Consider the following 16,509-nt stretch of genomic DNA (forward strand, 5'->3'; position numbering starts at 1 on the left):
TCTAATCGACGGCTATCAGGAAGGTGCCATAGCTCACTGGCCAAGGATAATATACTTTCTAACATGAAAATTGGTGATTTTCTATCAGTCTTGTCTTGTCTTGTCATTTGCGACTGGATTACAAAAAGCATTTGAAATTCAACGACCTCAATGACGACTGTGGTCTTTTGGGAACGTAACTTTCTTCTACTCAGTGCAACTATATTTTCGATCTCTTGCGTTTCGCATAAATACGTCAATGAATTAACTTATTTTCTCTTGGGATCGAACATGTCATTGAATGACATACTTGGCACTTCTCTGTATTCGTTGAAGTTTGTTTCGTCGTTGATTCTTGAGAATTTTCAACTGATTTGTTTCGAAACTGAATATTTCCTCCTGACTTCGAACGCAACCTAAACTTGACTAGCGAGAAACCGAGGCACGGACATTTGGCAGACAGAATCGATCTTGATTTTTTGGCGAGGATAATGTTTTGGCTTACTGCTTACTGGCAAGGATAATCTACTTGTTCGATACTTTTTACTATGCACATCCATGATTTTCTATCAGTCTTGAGATCATCTCACCCAAAGTCATTGCGCTCGGGTAAATGAATTATGGCTATTTTCTCTTGGGATCGAACACATTAATATGCAACTATTTTTAGTCTTTTGTGTTTCGAATAACTATACCTAAGTGAATTATACCTGTAATAAAGTGGCTAATGTCGTTAAACAGTGCTCAATACACTTTTTAAGTGTAGAGCTTTGAATAAGAAGAATTAACGAAGAGACAAAATTCTCTGTTACTCCGAATTTCGTGCTCACGCACTCATCTGCGTGAGCACGAAACTCGGAGTAACAGAGAATTTTGTCTCTTCGTTATATCTTCTTACCTAAGTGAATTATATATTCCTCTTGGGATCAAACTCAATACCGTGACTGCAACTATTCAGTTTCGATCAGATTCTTTTGTGTTATGACTGAATAAAGGCGTAAGTGAATTACATTTATCATGTTTCTCTTGGGATCGAAAATATGAAGATTATCTCAGTTGGTTGAATGAAATCGTTCCTGCAGTTTGATTAGAAAGCATTGTTTTCGCCTTTTAATAAACTTATTTCTGGTTTCTCAATTTCGGTGAAAGACAGATGGTCTTTACTCTTCTTCTTTGATATCTCTCTAGGGAAAACGAGGGCCCGTATAAACCATCAGTGTGAGAATTCACTTTTAAAAGCATGTACTGCGTTGTTCAAACAACAAGACTTTAAATACTCGCACACAAATGGATGCGTTCAGGGAAGGTTTACCCTTTTTCTCCTTTGCAATGCAAGCAATAGAGTCACGGGTTGGATTTTTATGGGACAACTATTTTCGAGTTTCAGAATTTATCTACGGTAAAAAAAGGGAGTGCGTATCCAAGCCGGCAGACCCAACTTTAAATTTGCCTGGACATGTCATCTCTCAGAAGATAAAGGAGCGTAAGTTGAAATGCGAGGAAACAATCAAAGGTTTTATCACCCGGATTAACGAGGTGAACCCGTTACTGAACGCTGTGGTTGGCGATCGGTTCGCAGAAGCCATAGCAGAAGCAAGGTACATCGATCAAGTACTCGATTCTGACGAGCTAGAATAGGATGAGGAAAAAACTTCTTTGTTAAGCAAACCTTTGTTGGGAGTTCCAGTAACCGTGAAAGAATCGCTCGCATGCAAGGGATTACCACATTCAGCTGGACTGGTGGATAGAAGAGATGCGATTGCCACGGAAGACGCGATAGTTGTTAAGAATCTCCGTGAGGCTGGCGCTATCCCCATCGCCGTTACAAACTGCAGTGAGCTGTGTATGTGGTTTGAGACAGACAATGTCCTGTATGGAAGGACAAACAATCCATACGATATATCTAAGATGGCAGGGGGAAGTTCAGGAGGAGAAGGATCCATCATTTCCGCTGCTGGTTCCGTTTGTGGTGTTGGCTCTGACCTGGGTAAGATACAAATTCATGCTGGAATATCGTAATAAATCGATAAAACAATAATGCGGTAGATAATTATTGCTTGTAAAATTGTGATACCATGATTTGCCATAGTTTGCTTTTCGCTTTAAAAACCCTTTGTGAGGATACAAAAATGTCAGAGCGAAGGGCTAACGCTCGAAACGTCAGCTTTTAGAATCTCTGTACGGTAGTCAATTACATTATCAACTCCGTTGATAAACCACATTTTTGTATACTACTTCCCCACCGACGCAGCACCACAGTGTCTTTAGAAACTACCCCCTTAGATCATTTGTGAGGATGTGGCTCGAATCGAGTCAACGTAGGCGAATCGACTTGTTAGTGACATGACTTGTTTGCGAAACGTTCGCTTACACTTTGTGAAGCATTCATCGGCATGGAGCGACATAAGGCCACTCCTTAGAAGAAGCAATCATAGTATATAGAATGCAGGGGCTTTAATTTTTAGCGGTCATACGGACCGAAGCCCGAGGGGGGGGGACTCCCATATGAAACAGACGGGGATGTTCGTCGTCTCGCTTAGGGGTGTAAATTTGGGATTTTGGTCTCACTTAGGGTGTTCCGGGCAAAGCGCCAATATTTTAAGCCGCTAAGGTCTTGTTTAGGGCTCCGCGAAGAAACAAAGAATTACGCGAAGAGAAACAGAAGTCAAATTTTCTTTTTAACTTGTTTTTAGGGGTCAAAATTTGCTTAAGCCATGCCCAGATTGGTCTCCTTTAGGGGTCACAAAAAGCTTGAGCCACGCCCAGATGGTCTCCTTTAGGGGTTAAATTCAAAATTTCCGAAGAGCATTCCCGTCTGTTCCATATGGGAGTCCCCCCCCCGGGGACCGAAGTGACTTAAGAGGACTGTTAGTAGAAAAATATGAGATTAACTTATATCCGCCGGGAAAGGAAAGGAACTTTATTTAAGTGTCTAGTAGATTTAGCACTGGAACACTAATTGGGGACACTGTAAAGTGAAATTAACAATTAACACAACAAGTCAAATGTTTTACCAAAAATAAGACAAACAGCAGTGATAAACATATTGAACTTGTTCATTTTGATTATGACTTGACGTTTCGTATGTGCTCTACATACATTTTCAAAAGTAACCGTTGTTTGTGTCTTATTTTTGATCAAACTACGATGTCCCAAGTACAAAAGTATTTACGATAAAGTCAAATGTTGGTTTTTGAGGAGAGGGGAAACCGGAGTAGCCGGAGAAAACCTCTCGGTGCAGAGTAGAGAACCAACAAACTCAACCCACATATGACGCCGAGTCGAGGAATCGAACCTGGGCCACATTGGTGGCGGGTAATAATTTTTCCCCTTGTGGACGTTTGAGAACTTAACAATCAATTACCTTCTTCTTGCAGCTGGCAGTATACGCATTCCGGCACTTTTCAATGGAATATTTGGTCACAAACACAGCGCTAGAGTTGTCCCCAATGAAGGACACATGCCAGGAGGTGATAGTGAGACCGTCAAGGATTTCCTTGTCGTCGGACCAATGTGTCGTTATGCCGACGATCTGGTTCCTATGCTGAAGGCCATGGCAGGCCCTAAAGCGTATGAACTGGGTTTGGATGAAAAAGTGGATCTGTCCCACCTAAAGGTCTACACTGTTCATGAATCACACTTCCCTCTTCTCACTAGTTCACTTGCCAATTCAGAATTGATGGAACGCCAAACTCAAGTTTGTTCCTTCCTGCAAGAGCGCTTTGGTGCTACAGTTCGAGATGCACGAATCGAATCGTTCCAATACTCTCCCTTTATTTGGCTCGCTATGTTGTTCCACAAGAACGCCAGTTCCCTCAGTGCACAGCTTCAGCAGAACAGTAAAACTACAGAAACAATACACCCAGTTGTGGAGATTTTTAAGTCTTTTCTGGGACACTCAAAGTATCACTGGGCTACCATGACCATGCTTGGAATGGCGTCCCTTCACCAGTCCTTCCCGGGCGCATTGTCAAAGTTTGTCAAAAAAGGCACCCAGATGCGTGAAGAGATTCAGGATCTTCTTGGCAATGACGGCGTCTTGCTTTTGCCCTCATACCCGCATACAGCGCGGCCACATCAGAGATGTCTTCTTGCTCCACTGAATTTTAGTTGCTCCGGGATCTTTAACGTCATGAATCTGCCAGTTACGCAGTGCCCCTTGGGTCTTGACAGAGACGGGCTTCCGCTTGGCATACAGATCGTTGCCGGAAGAAATAACGACAAGCTGTCACTTGCAGTTGCTAAGCAACTTGATCGCGAGTTTGGTGGATGGAGGAAGTGGTGCCCGGGTAAATTGTCCGACCAGATGCCAAACTAGTTTGACGTTATTTGTTTTGCGTGACATCGTCACGGCACAGAATTTTGAGTTTCCTAAATGTTTAAATTATATATCATTGCGATCTTTTGAATGAGAAAATGTCTCAGATATTGGACTTATTCTGCCAGTGAAGAACTTTATATTTTGTCACTTTGGCCATACCTGTATCCCTTGCTCGCTACGTCCTCAGTTACCTGTGAAGGTAGTTATCCTAGAATCCCGAGCGAGATTTCTGGGATTGATGTTTTACCAGTTACTGAAACGTTGTTATGGTGATTTTCGAATTCTTGTAGCAAAACGAGGGAGGTGTATTTTTGTGTTGAAGTTAAGGTTTTCGACACCGTTTGATTTTGCCAATGATATTGAAACATAAGAACAATAAGGCGTCCAAGAATTGTAAGCCTTTCTAGTCTTTTAAATTATTAATGGCGTTTTAAACGTTTGATAAAGGATTTGCAAAAGTAAAGACGGCCATCGTCATCCTGGTTATGACACTACTTGAAAAGTGGTATGTATAAACCTGAAAACAGAAAAAACTGATTCCTTTTTTACTCATATTGGGTGATCTTTGAACAATAGTCCAGTCGCACACAAACCAAATTATTAAAGTAACCAGAGAGACAACAACTAGTACAATAGTATCATAATAGATAACTTCTTCTTCTTTACGACACTGAAGTGAATCTTTGTAAGACTCAAAGCATAAAGCTTTCTTTTCTGTTTCAAAATGATCGTCTTTTTGATGATTTTGTTGCAGCCGGCAGATCTTCATCTTTTTGGTTGATATACTAAAACAGTGGAAAGCGTTGAAGCCGCGCTCTGATTGGCTACTCAAATTACGAATATCGTTTGCTATTCACATCGGAGCAACTCGCCTGGTGTCAGTTGCGCTCGAAAATATTGCAATCGTTGCAGGAATAAATGAGCTAAATGATGTTTTCTCATTGTTTTAGTATATACACTCCGGTTCGCGGCTCGGCAAATAGCCACAACTATTGTAGCCAACTTCACCCCAGTGAATAGTTGTTAACGAGCAGAGAATCTACTAGTTGATACCAACAGCTATTTGCATCCTTCCACAAGGAAGCTCTGGTTCGGCAATTAACCGCTTGTATTGCAATTTCATTTTATATTTGAAAGAGCGATTTCCCTTTTTTGTTGTAAAATCCATGTGATTTTAGCTGTCGCATAATAGATGGCAGGTGGCAATCTTTTAATTTTATCGAAAAGGACCATTTCATCGTAAGTTTCTTATCTCCTTCATCGTGAAATTTTTAGAGTTTATTTACACGAACGCAGAACTCCGACACGTTAGTTTTGAAACGCTCTTTTGTTTATCAGTTGTCTTTCAATATCTTTAATTGCTTGAAGACAGTTTTAATTTTAGGTTATAGAACGTGGTTATATCAATCTTTCTACAAACATTTTGTAGGTTTTAACGCTAATGCCAGGATACGGTTCTTTCCGTTAGGACAGGCGTAAAGCAGGAACATATTTACTTAGTTAACGCCCTAAGCATAATACACGTACTCTATTATAAAGAGGCAAACTCAATAGTAAAAATTATAAGTTATCCCACTATCATTGGAGCTGCTATCACAAGATATTTTGCTGCTGCTAGATTGTTATTTTTTGCTACCTTTGGTGCGAGTCGTCTATCAAAGTAAGTCTTTTATTTCCTTATAGCTATGTAATACTAAAATTTGCGGAACTATCAAGTCTTGCGATATTTCATGAGGCGGACATTGATTTGCGGACGAATCTGCTGGAATCAACAGGATTGATCATTGTTACCATTACCAAAGTATTTTATAATTTTTATAATCTATTTTAGTGTTTTTAAGATATGTTGTGTTCAAGCGGAATCGCTACGATAGTTTTTTGATTGTTTTATTTATGCTTAGAGTTAAATGTTATTATTATACATTGGTGTCACCAGCTCGATTTTGATTGGCTATAAGCACGGAGCTAATTCTTGCTTGCTCTGTTTCTGTTACGTCATACCTACAAACAATAGCTTTTATATATGTAGAATTGACGTCATACCTACAGACAATAGTTTTATGCATGCAGAAGTGACGTCACCCAACACACTAACCAGCAGTTTGATCAGTTTTGTCATGGCGGAGCTCAGCTCAGGAATGTGCATAATAAAACAATTATTATATGCATAATAAAACAATTATTAACAGTTTGTGTTATCCGCCTCAGCCTTCGGCTTCGGCAGATAACACAAACTTTGGCCTTGATAATTATCGCTAACATGCTCAACCTCATTCAATAATTGTCAGGCCCTCCGCGGAGAGAGAGAGAGAGAGAGAGAGAGAGAGAGAGAGAGAGAGAGAGAGAGAGAGAGAGAGAGAGAGAGAGAGAGAGAGAGAGAGAGAGAGAGAGAGACAGAGAGAGAGAGAGAGAGAGAGAGAGAGAGACAGAGAGACAGAGAGACAGAGAGACAGAGAGACAGAGAGACAGAGAGACAGAGAGACTGGTCGCAGACTAAGGATCTGTCATTAAATCTGCTTAATATTCTATAACGTGGAGTTCGAATAATCTATCGCCTCGCACCGTGCTACCCCTGTTTTTTGTTGAGATTTGGGTAATTCGCGACCTCCAGAATTTCAGCAATTACACGACAGAACTTTTTGACCGAGCGATTCCACAGGATAGCCAACATCAAGATACAAGTCGTATACCAAGAGAGGATGAGGTGAGGGAACGGATCCCCCATACATTGGCCTCTTCCAATGATGGTTTTTTTTTTAAAATCTTATTTTAGCTACGCAGCTATTTTTAGAGAGGCACCTGACTGGCCAGTTGTAATGACGTAATTTAATTTTAAATATGCGCGGCATTGGGAACGAAAACTTAGAATAGCTTTGGGAAACTAAAAATAGATTTTTAAAAACTATGGTGGGGCATGGGAATCCGTTGTTTTACTTCTCTTTTTTCTCTCTTGCGTATACACATTTCATTTCGTTAAGTACTTTTGCACAAGTCTTAGTGAGACTCATCATGATTAGGGAACATTTCTAACAAAGACGGTCAAATTTTATCCTCAGGTTTCTAGTAGGGCAAAAGTGGTGCCCTAGAAGCTTGAAATTGCCAAAGCTAACTGACAACAATTAGATATATGTGCGACAAGTTCAGTTCATCTTTACTGAAATGTTAAATGATTTGACTGAAGCCAGGAGTCGTATTATAATAGCTGAAGTACAATTGTCCGGATGAGTGTTATCCTGAGAAGGCCTGTGTAGGATGACCGTTGACTCAGTTTTCGATAATCTGAGCGAAAGTCATATTCAGAGTCAGTAGATGGTATAAACACTCTGGACGGTTGATGTGATTGGCGTTTGGTCATGTTGTAGTTCAGTAAAAAAATAATTCTATTCTCCTTCGAAAATTGAAATAATCAAATCAGATTCTATGGCTACAACACAAGGCATGTTTTTATCGAGGCCCAAAATTTTTTAACTGTTCTTCTGAAAATTATTAAATTATTAAGTATCTTTTCTCCATTAGAGATGATTAGTATAAAAATCTGAGAGACACCACTGTCCTGGCACGCAAAATGTTCTCTTCTGGTTCCCTTCCCCGTCTCAAAAACTAGCGTGATTAAGCTCCCTCATGACTGCTCATCAAAGGTGCTGCCCTTACGCATATACGTCACTCCATCGAACGAAGTTCCCCCAACGTCAATTTCAATGGAAAATATTCGAAGGCACTTACTCATCACTGATTACTCCTAGTCTACTTTTTAACGTGCAAATCGGTGATTTTCTATCAATCTTAGGAGATATCTCGCTTAAAGTCATTTGCACTTGGATACAAAAAGTGCACTTGGAATCCTTTTAACACGGCGAATTCAATGACAACTGTGGTCCTTTGGGAACTGAACGCATTACTACTGCATCTTTTTCGATCTTTTGTGTTTCGCATAAGGACATAAGTGAATTATGTCTATTTTCTCTCGGTTAAAAATTCTTTACTGCTGCAACAGTACTATTTTCGATCTTTCGTGTTTCGAATTAATCTATCTTTTCTTGGGATCAAATTAACATAAAGAGGTTACTTGAGTTGACTGAATCCTCGGCACTTCTTTGTGTTCGTTGACCTTCGTTGATTCGTGATCTGAGAAACTTGACAGCATTTACCTTATCATTTGTCTCGAAACTAAATAGATTTTTTAAGTTAATGGCAATAAAGTTACCGATGAGCGCTCGCATCAAGGGACAACTGAAGGCACCACCTCAAGGCTCCGGGGAACAAACTCATACAAATCTTTCTTTTTGTTCCTCAGCTCCTCGAAATCGATCATGCTCCTTGTTTTATATGAATTTTAATCCGTTGAAAATTGGTCTATTCATTTCATCTTAATCAACTATAAAGCCATACACTTAAAAAAAATTTAATGGTTCGAAAGATTATCGCAAGCATGAAAAATCAAGGATATTGTCGGAATGGGAATGGAAACCATGACCTTGCGATAGCTGAGTTGTTAGTTCTTGCCAGTGATGTTGAAGTATAGGCCTGGCTATCGCTCGATCAAATTAATACGGCCTGATCAATTTAAGATTTTCCCGTCAATTTGAACAGAGAAACCGCACTAACTATCAAGCGGGATTTGCAGAAACACCTTTGATTGTATGGATAAAGACAAGTCCTCATTCTCGGTTGATAAGTAGCTAATATCACCTTGATTGATTTTCTTGTAGAATAGAATAGCCACAGAGTAAAGTCTTCACGAGCGTCAAATTAACTCATTTTCGTTTTGTCGGTTTTTGAAACACGCTTTTCGCAAAAGTTCACGAGTATGTTGTTTATGTTATATATGCCATCAAACGTTATTTTTACATGAGATCGAATCCCTTTGTTCTTCTCGGGGGGAATATATTACATAATCCCCAAATCAACTGTTAGAAAAGTTGGGTGCAGCTTTGGTTGTTTTAAAGGAAGAATGGGGATGATGAACAGCTAATTAAAATGCGAGAGGATTATGTCTTATATGCGTGCAGCGTGCCTTGCATATTAATACACAATCCCCTCGCATTTTAGTTTGCTTTTCATGAGCAACAATTTTACAAATGTTTACTTGGAAATATTAAACTATCAAACATGATAATGTAATGGATTTGATGATAAAAATTGCGGGCAGAAACATACTTATTAAAGACAACGTTTCGGTGTCCTCATGACACCATCATCAGGTCAAATATAATATTTTACAGATAACTCGAATATTAATGTTCAAGATTAAGTTCCTTATTCGCGAGCACAAACCGTGTCTGAATATCCAAAGTGACTCGATAAAGGCAAAACTTTTCACCTAGCCTCTAGGGACTTTGAACTTAATCTTGAACATTAATATTCGAATTATCTGTAAAATATTATATTTGACCTGATGATGGTGTCATGAGGACACCGAAACGTTGTCTTTAATAAGTATGTTTCTGCCCGTAATTTTTATCATCAAATATTAAACTAGACGTTACAATTACTGAAATTAAACTGAGCTGTGTTTTCTTGTGGTATGTTTGCTTCATTCCTCGCCTGAATTTCCGTGTCGGTCAAGCCCGAATTTTTTTTTTATTTGTAAAGAGGTCGGTTAAAAGATCCTGGCATGTGCGAAAATTGAAATTGTGAACTGCTTGTTAGTTGTCTGCGCCCGCAAATAAAGATTCAAATTTGTTTTCCGAAAGCTCAATTGCAGTACCACTCGACATTGCCAGGCTGTTTCTAGCATCACTACGAACAATCAATTCGAAATGCGACTTGGAAAATTTAACATAATTAAAAAGCAGAGAACTTTGTTTAATGCCACGAGTGCCATCATGGAATGTTGAAAACAAAACAAAGGTGAACAAAAGAGGCATTTTCTTCAATTTTTTTTGGCACCCTTGTGGAAACCTCGCCAATGTGAAAATAACCCGTTTATCGGCCCTCAGCTCGGGATTATAAGGAAGACCCGCTCTGACCACTCGTTGAATTTGTTCCTGGTCAGTCCCTGGTTCAACTTCCCAGCTGCACTTGTAAATAGCGGACTGGTTTGCCTCTGACCAGTTGGGATTCTTAACAGTTGTTGTTGTTCTGTTCCGTCATTTCGTTGATTGTGTTTCATTGGCCCTGAAAAGCCTCTATGGAGAGTGGTCAATTAAGTATGTATTGTACCCTGAGGTCAAGATAGCTAGATATTGGCCAAGTTCTTTTTTGCGTGTTTATCGTCTCGGTCCATAAACAGGCAAAAAAAGAACGAGGCCAATATCCAGCCATCTTGACCGAACAAGCTTGGTCAATAAAAGATTTATTATATGGGATAAAACACCAAAAAATGATCTTTGATCTTGCGGGACCAAGTGAGAAATCCCTGGTAGCCAATCACAGCCCGGGATTTGGTTCATCTTGCTCGTTCACGGAACTAGTCATATAAGAATGTATTGTATTGTCGCTTCAGGCCGATAACCCTCACTTTTAACAGAGAAAGAAAATGATACTGGATGGAAACATCGATTATTCAATAAACTGATGATATTCCAAACGCTATAGATGGCATGCCCTGTTTGCCTGCCACACGAAGGGAACGATTAACGCCATTATTTGATAATCTAATCGACGGCTATCAGGAAGGTGCCATAGCTCACTGGCCAAGGATAATATACTTTCTAACATGAAAATTGGTGATTTTCTATCAGTCTTGTCTCATTTTAAGTCACTTGCGACTGGATTACAAAAAGCATTTGAAATTCAACGACCTCAATGACGACTGCGGTCTTTTGGGAACGTAACTTTCTTCTACTCAGTGCAACTATATTTTCGATCTCTTGCGTTTCGCATAAATACGTCAATGAATTAACTTATTTTCTCTTGGGATCGAACATGTCATTGAATGACATACTTGGCACTTCTCTGTATTCGTTGAAGTTTGTTTCGTCGTTGATTCTTGAGAATTTTCAACGGATTTGTTTCGAAACTGAATATTTTCTCCTGACTTTGAACGCAACCTAAACTTGACTAGCGAGAAACCGAGGCACGGACATTTGGCAGACAGAATCGATCTTGATTTTTTGGCGAGGATAATGTTTTGGCTTACTGCTTACTGGCAAGGATAATCTACTTGTTCGATACTTTTTATTATGCACATCCATGATTTTCTATCAGTCTTGAGATCATCTCACCCAAAGTCATTGCGCTTGGTAAATGAATTATGGCTATTTTCTCTTGGGATCGAACACATTAATATGCAACTATTTTTAGTCTTTTGTGTTTCGAATAACTATACCTAAGTGAATTATACGTGTAATAAAGTGGCTAATGCCATTAAACAGTGCTCAATACACTTTTTAAGTGTAGAGCTTTGAATAAGAAGATATAACGAAGAGACAAAATTCTCTGTTACTCCGAATTTCGTGCTCACGCACTCATCTGTGAGTGAGCACGAAACTCGGAGTAACAGAGAATTTTGTCTCTTCGTTATATCTTCTTACCTAAGTGAATTATATATTCCTCTTGGGATCAAACTCAATACCGTGACTGCAACTATTCAGTTTCGATCAGATTCTTTTGTGTTATGACTGAATAAAGGCGTAAGTGAATTACATTTATCATGTTTCTCTTGGGATCGAAAATACGAAGATTATCTCAGTTGGTTGAATGAAATCGTTCCTGCGCTTTGATTAGAAAGCATTGTTTTCGCCTTTTAATAAACTTATTTCTGGTTTCTCAATTTCGGTGAAAGACAGATGGTCTTTATTCTTCTTCTTTGATATCTCTCTAGGGAAAACGAGGGCCCGTATAAACCATCAGTGTGAGAATTCACTTTTAAAAGCATGTACTGCGTTGTTCAAACAACAAGACTTTAAATACTCCCACACAAATGGATGCGTTCAGGGAAGGTTTACCCATTTTCTCCTTTGCAATGCAAGCAATAGAGTCACGGGTTGGATTTCTATGGGACAACTATTTTCGAGTTTCAGAATTTATTTACGGTAAAAAAAGGGAGTGCGTATCCAAGCCGGCAGACCCAACTTTAAATTTGCCTGGACATGTCATCTCTCAGAAGATAAAGGAGCGTAAGTTGAAATGCGAGGAAACAATCAAAGCTTTTATCACCCGGATTAACGAAGTGAACCCGTTACTGAACGCTGTGGTTGGCGATCGGTTCGCAGAAGCCATAGCAGAAGCAAGGTACATCGATCAAGTACTCGATTCTGACGAGCCAGAATACGATGAGGAAAAAACTTCTTTGTTAAGAAAACCTTTGTTGGGAGTTCCAGTAACCGTGAAAGAATCGCTTGCATGCAAGGGATTACCACATTCAGCTGGACTGGTGGATAGAAAAGATGCGATTGCCACGGAAGACGCGATAGTTGTGGAGAATCTCCGTAAAGCTGGCGCTATCCCCATCGCTGTTACAAACTGCAGCGAGCTGTGTATGTGGTTTGAGACAGACAATAATGTTTATGGAAGGACAAACAATCCACACGATACATCTAAGATGGCAGGGGGAAGTTCAGGCGGAGAAGGATCCATCATTTCCGCCGCTGGTTCCGTTTGTGGTGTTGGCTCTGATATGGGTAAGTTATAAATTCATGATGCAGTATCGTCGTCAATCGATAATGTACGAGAGATAAATACACCTTATCGAATGGTTTAACATATAATACGCGCGGATATTTTGCGACTGGTGTTGTATTTTTCCGAGCCCCGAGTCCCAAAGTGGGGCGTCCTGTTGACCAACTATGGTAAAATGGTATAATAGTGGAGTAATATTATCATTTATACAAAATGTGATACCTTGAATTCCTTTTCGTATACCATTAGTAGTTTTTCACTTTAAAATTAGTGGCGATCAAACCAGTTGTTAGGATGTTGGTGGTTTCTGTACAGGAGTCGATTAGCGCACTCACGTGAAGTCGATTTCCCTGAAACGTGACAGTCACGTGAAAAGTTGGCGAGAGAAAATATTCAGAGTGGGGAGGGTTAGAGGAGGAATGGAACCGATTGAAGATTGAAATCTAGTTATGCAACGAAGTAAGTGAGCATTTCATACTTTAACCTTGAACTTTAACAACTGTTTCGACTTAACGTGTTTAGGCGAATCGACTTCAGGGTAATACAAAACGTGCAGGGTGGCCAAAGTAGCATACGCTTTCGAGTTGGCCACCTCCCCGCAGTGAAGCACTCATCTATAGAGCGACATGAGGTTACTCTTTAGAAGAAGCAATTGTAGAATGCAGGGCTACATTTGAAGCGGGCATATGGCAGGAAGTGGCTTAAGAGGCTTGTTAGCGGGAAAGGAGGACGTAGTTGATATTTCTTGTTGGCTTGGTGGCTCCCTATTGGCTGCCGAGCCATCGAGCCGCGCATTACTTCTTTCTACTCAACAAGCGAGTCGCCGAGTCACTTTTAACCGCTGCCGTGGAAAACGCTAATCTAACTTTTTGCGCCAAAATGAAAGCAAAGTTTATACTCGGTCCGGGTGGTTGAACTCTAAAGTACTCTTCTGAATGAATCAGTTGAATGTACTTTGGAGTGAATTAAAATTACGAGACCGTTAACCGACACCGGAACAGAGTAATGTTGGCGTGAATACTGAAAATTCTTTTGGTTGTCTTCCTTGGCGCTCTGTGCTCCCAGTCCAAAGTGACGGCTCCGCAAGAGATGATGAGGGGAGGAGGCAGACATGTCGGAGGCAGTGTGGCCGAGTGGTTAGGGCGCTTGCCTTGAGATCCGGAGATCCCCTGTTCAAGACCCGCTCTGACCACTCGTTGAATTTGATCCTGGTAGTCCCTGGTTCAACTTCCCAGCCGCACTTGTAAATAGCCAACTGGTTTGCCTCCAGCCAGCTGGGATTCTTAACAGTTGTTGTTGTTCTGTTCTGTCCTTTCGTTGTGTTTCATTGGCCCTGAAAAGCCCCTATGGGGAGCGGTCAATTAAGTATGTATTGTATTGTATTATTATTGAGACCAAAGTAACTTTCACAGCAGATTGAGAAAATTATCATGCGGCATGGGGAAGTGTTCTATTCCCTAATCCTCTCTTGAGTTGTGTAAGAAACCCCTTAGATAAGCGGATGACTATTCCCGTAACGTAAGATTGATGTTTGGGCTTAAAGACCTGATTAATCAACTACTTTCTTTCTTGTAGCTGGCAGCATTCGAATTCCGGCGTTTTTTAATGGAATATTTGCTCACAAACCCAGCCCTTCCGTTGTCTCTAATGAAGGACACATGCCAGGAAGCAACACTGACACCGCCAAGGAGTACCTTGTCATTGGACCAATGTGTCGTTATGCCGACGATCTGGTTCCTATGCTTAAGGCCATGGCAGGTCCCAAAGCGTATGAACTGGGCTTGGATGAAAAAGTGGATCTGTCCTACCTAAAGGTCTACACTGTTCATGAATCACACTTCCCTCTTCTGACTAGTACACTTGTCAATTCAGAATTGATGGAACGCCAAGATCAAGTTTGTTCATTCCTGAAAGAACGCTTTGGTGCTACAGTTCAAGATGCTGGTATCAAATCGTTCCGATACTCTCCCTTTATATGGGTCGCTATGATGTGCCACACAAACGATACTATCGGTACACATCTTCATCAGATCGATAAAAAGGCAGAAACACTAAACCCATTGGTTGAGATTTTCAAGTCTTTTCTGGGGTACTCAAAGTACCACTGGGCTACCATGACCATGCTTGGAATGGCGTCCCTTCACCAGTCCTTCCCGGGCGCATTGTCAAAGCTTTTCAAAAAAGGCACCCAGATGCGTGATGAGATTCAGGATCTTCTTGGCAATGACGGCGTCTTGCTTTTGCCCTCATACCCGCACACAGCCCGGTTACATCAGAGATGTCTTTTTGCACCAGTGAATTTTATTTTCTCCGGAATCTTTAATGTCATGAATCTGTCAGTCACGCAGTGTCCTCTGGGTCTTGACAGAGACGGGCTTCCGCTGGGCATACAGATCGTTACTGGAAGAAACAACGACAAGCTGTCATTAGAAGTCGCCAGGCAACTTGATCACGAGTTTGGTGGGTGGAGAGAGTGGTTTCCGGGGAAATTGTCCGACCAGAAGCCAAATTAGTTTGACGAGTGACATCAGTGGCGGATCTAGGGGAAAGGTGTAGGGGGGCGCACCCCCCTCCCTCCTGAGATGACCTGTGGCTTTCTAATGCAACTGGTATTCTTAAGAATAAAAAGCAGCGATATAAAAGAATGACGTTTCGACGGCTCCATGCCATCATTCTCAAATTCAAATAAAAAACTTTAGGTGAGTTCATAATATAGTGAAATGTACGTGTGAAGGTCTAAGTGCATATGATTAATAAGAGAAAATAAAATAAAATTCCAATCGTGAGTGTGCTTGAACTGTCAAATAAAAAGTTTTGCTTTAATGGAGTCAGATTGAGTGTTAAGTGTTGGTTTTTTGCTTTTGATGAAGAGCATTTCATAAACTATAGCAATCTATATGCTTCTTCAAAAACAAAACACTCAATCCGACTCCATTAAAGCAAAACTTTTTCTTTGACAGTTCAAGCGCACCACGCTTGCAATTTTATTTTATTTTCTCTTATTAATCACATGCACTGAGACCTTAACACGTACATTTCACTATATTATGAACTCACCTCAGTAAAGTTTTCTATTTGAATTTGAGAATGATGGCATGGAGCCGTCGAAACGTCGTTCTTTTATATCGCTGCTTTTTATTCTTAAATGCTTATCGAAAACCTTAGTTATTAGAACTGGTATTCTGCGAAAAAAAAGAAAAACCGTCAACAGTCAGCTATGCCATTCCTTAGTGGTTCACCCCTCCTGAGAAAAATCCTGGATCCAACTCTGGACATCATGACCCGTGTTTTCATTATCGTGTTGCCAGATAACCATGTGTATTGTGCCATTTGGGTTTGGCCTTAACGCTTTATAGCTTAGTGGCCACTTACAGATTTCATTCTGTCTAACGCCAGACGATCTTAAGCATCAATTTGGAACCCCTAAGGCTTTAAAGGCTTAAGGCAAAAGGCGTTACAATTTTGCAATTAGTTATGCGTGACTTATTTACCACATAATTTCGAGTTTTCAAAATTTTGAAATAGTTTAGTTTTGTTGGATAATGTTTTAGCTTTCAGCCCAATTCAACTTTTTTAAAAGTTGAGATGCTCACAGAAGCACATGACGTTGAAGCGTGTAACTCGTAACTCTTTTCCATGGAACAAAG

At 40.3% G+C, this 16,509-nt stretch overlaps 2 pseudogenes; both read left to right on the plus strand.

Moving 5' to 3' along the window:
• The first annotated feature begins 1,266 nt into the window (after positions 1-1,266).
• Positions 1,267-4,297, plus strand: LOC137995091 (fatty-acid amide hydrolase 2-A pseudogene; annotated as a pseudogene).
• Positions 4,298-12,164: 7,867 nt separating this feature from the next.
• Positions 12,165-15,375, plus strand: LOC137995092 (fatty-acid amide hydrolase 2-A pseudogene; annotated as a pseudogene).
• Positions 15,376-16,509: the final 1,134 nt, after the last annotated feature.

Source organism: Montipora foliosa, chromosome 3 (genome assembly GCF_036669935.1).
Source record: "Montipora foliosa isolate CH-2021 chromosome 3, ASM3666993v2, whole genome shotgun sequence".
In the NCBI taxonomy this organism is placed as follows: Eukaryota; Metazoa; Cnidaria; class Anthozoa; order Scleractinia; family Acroporidae; genus Montipora; species Montipora foliosa.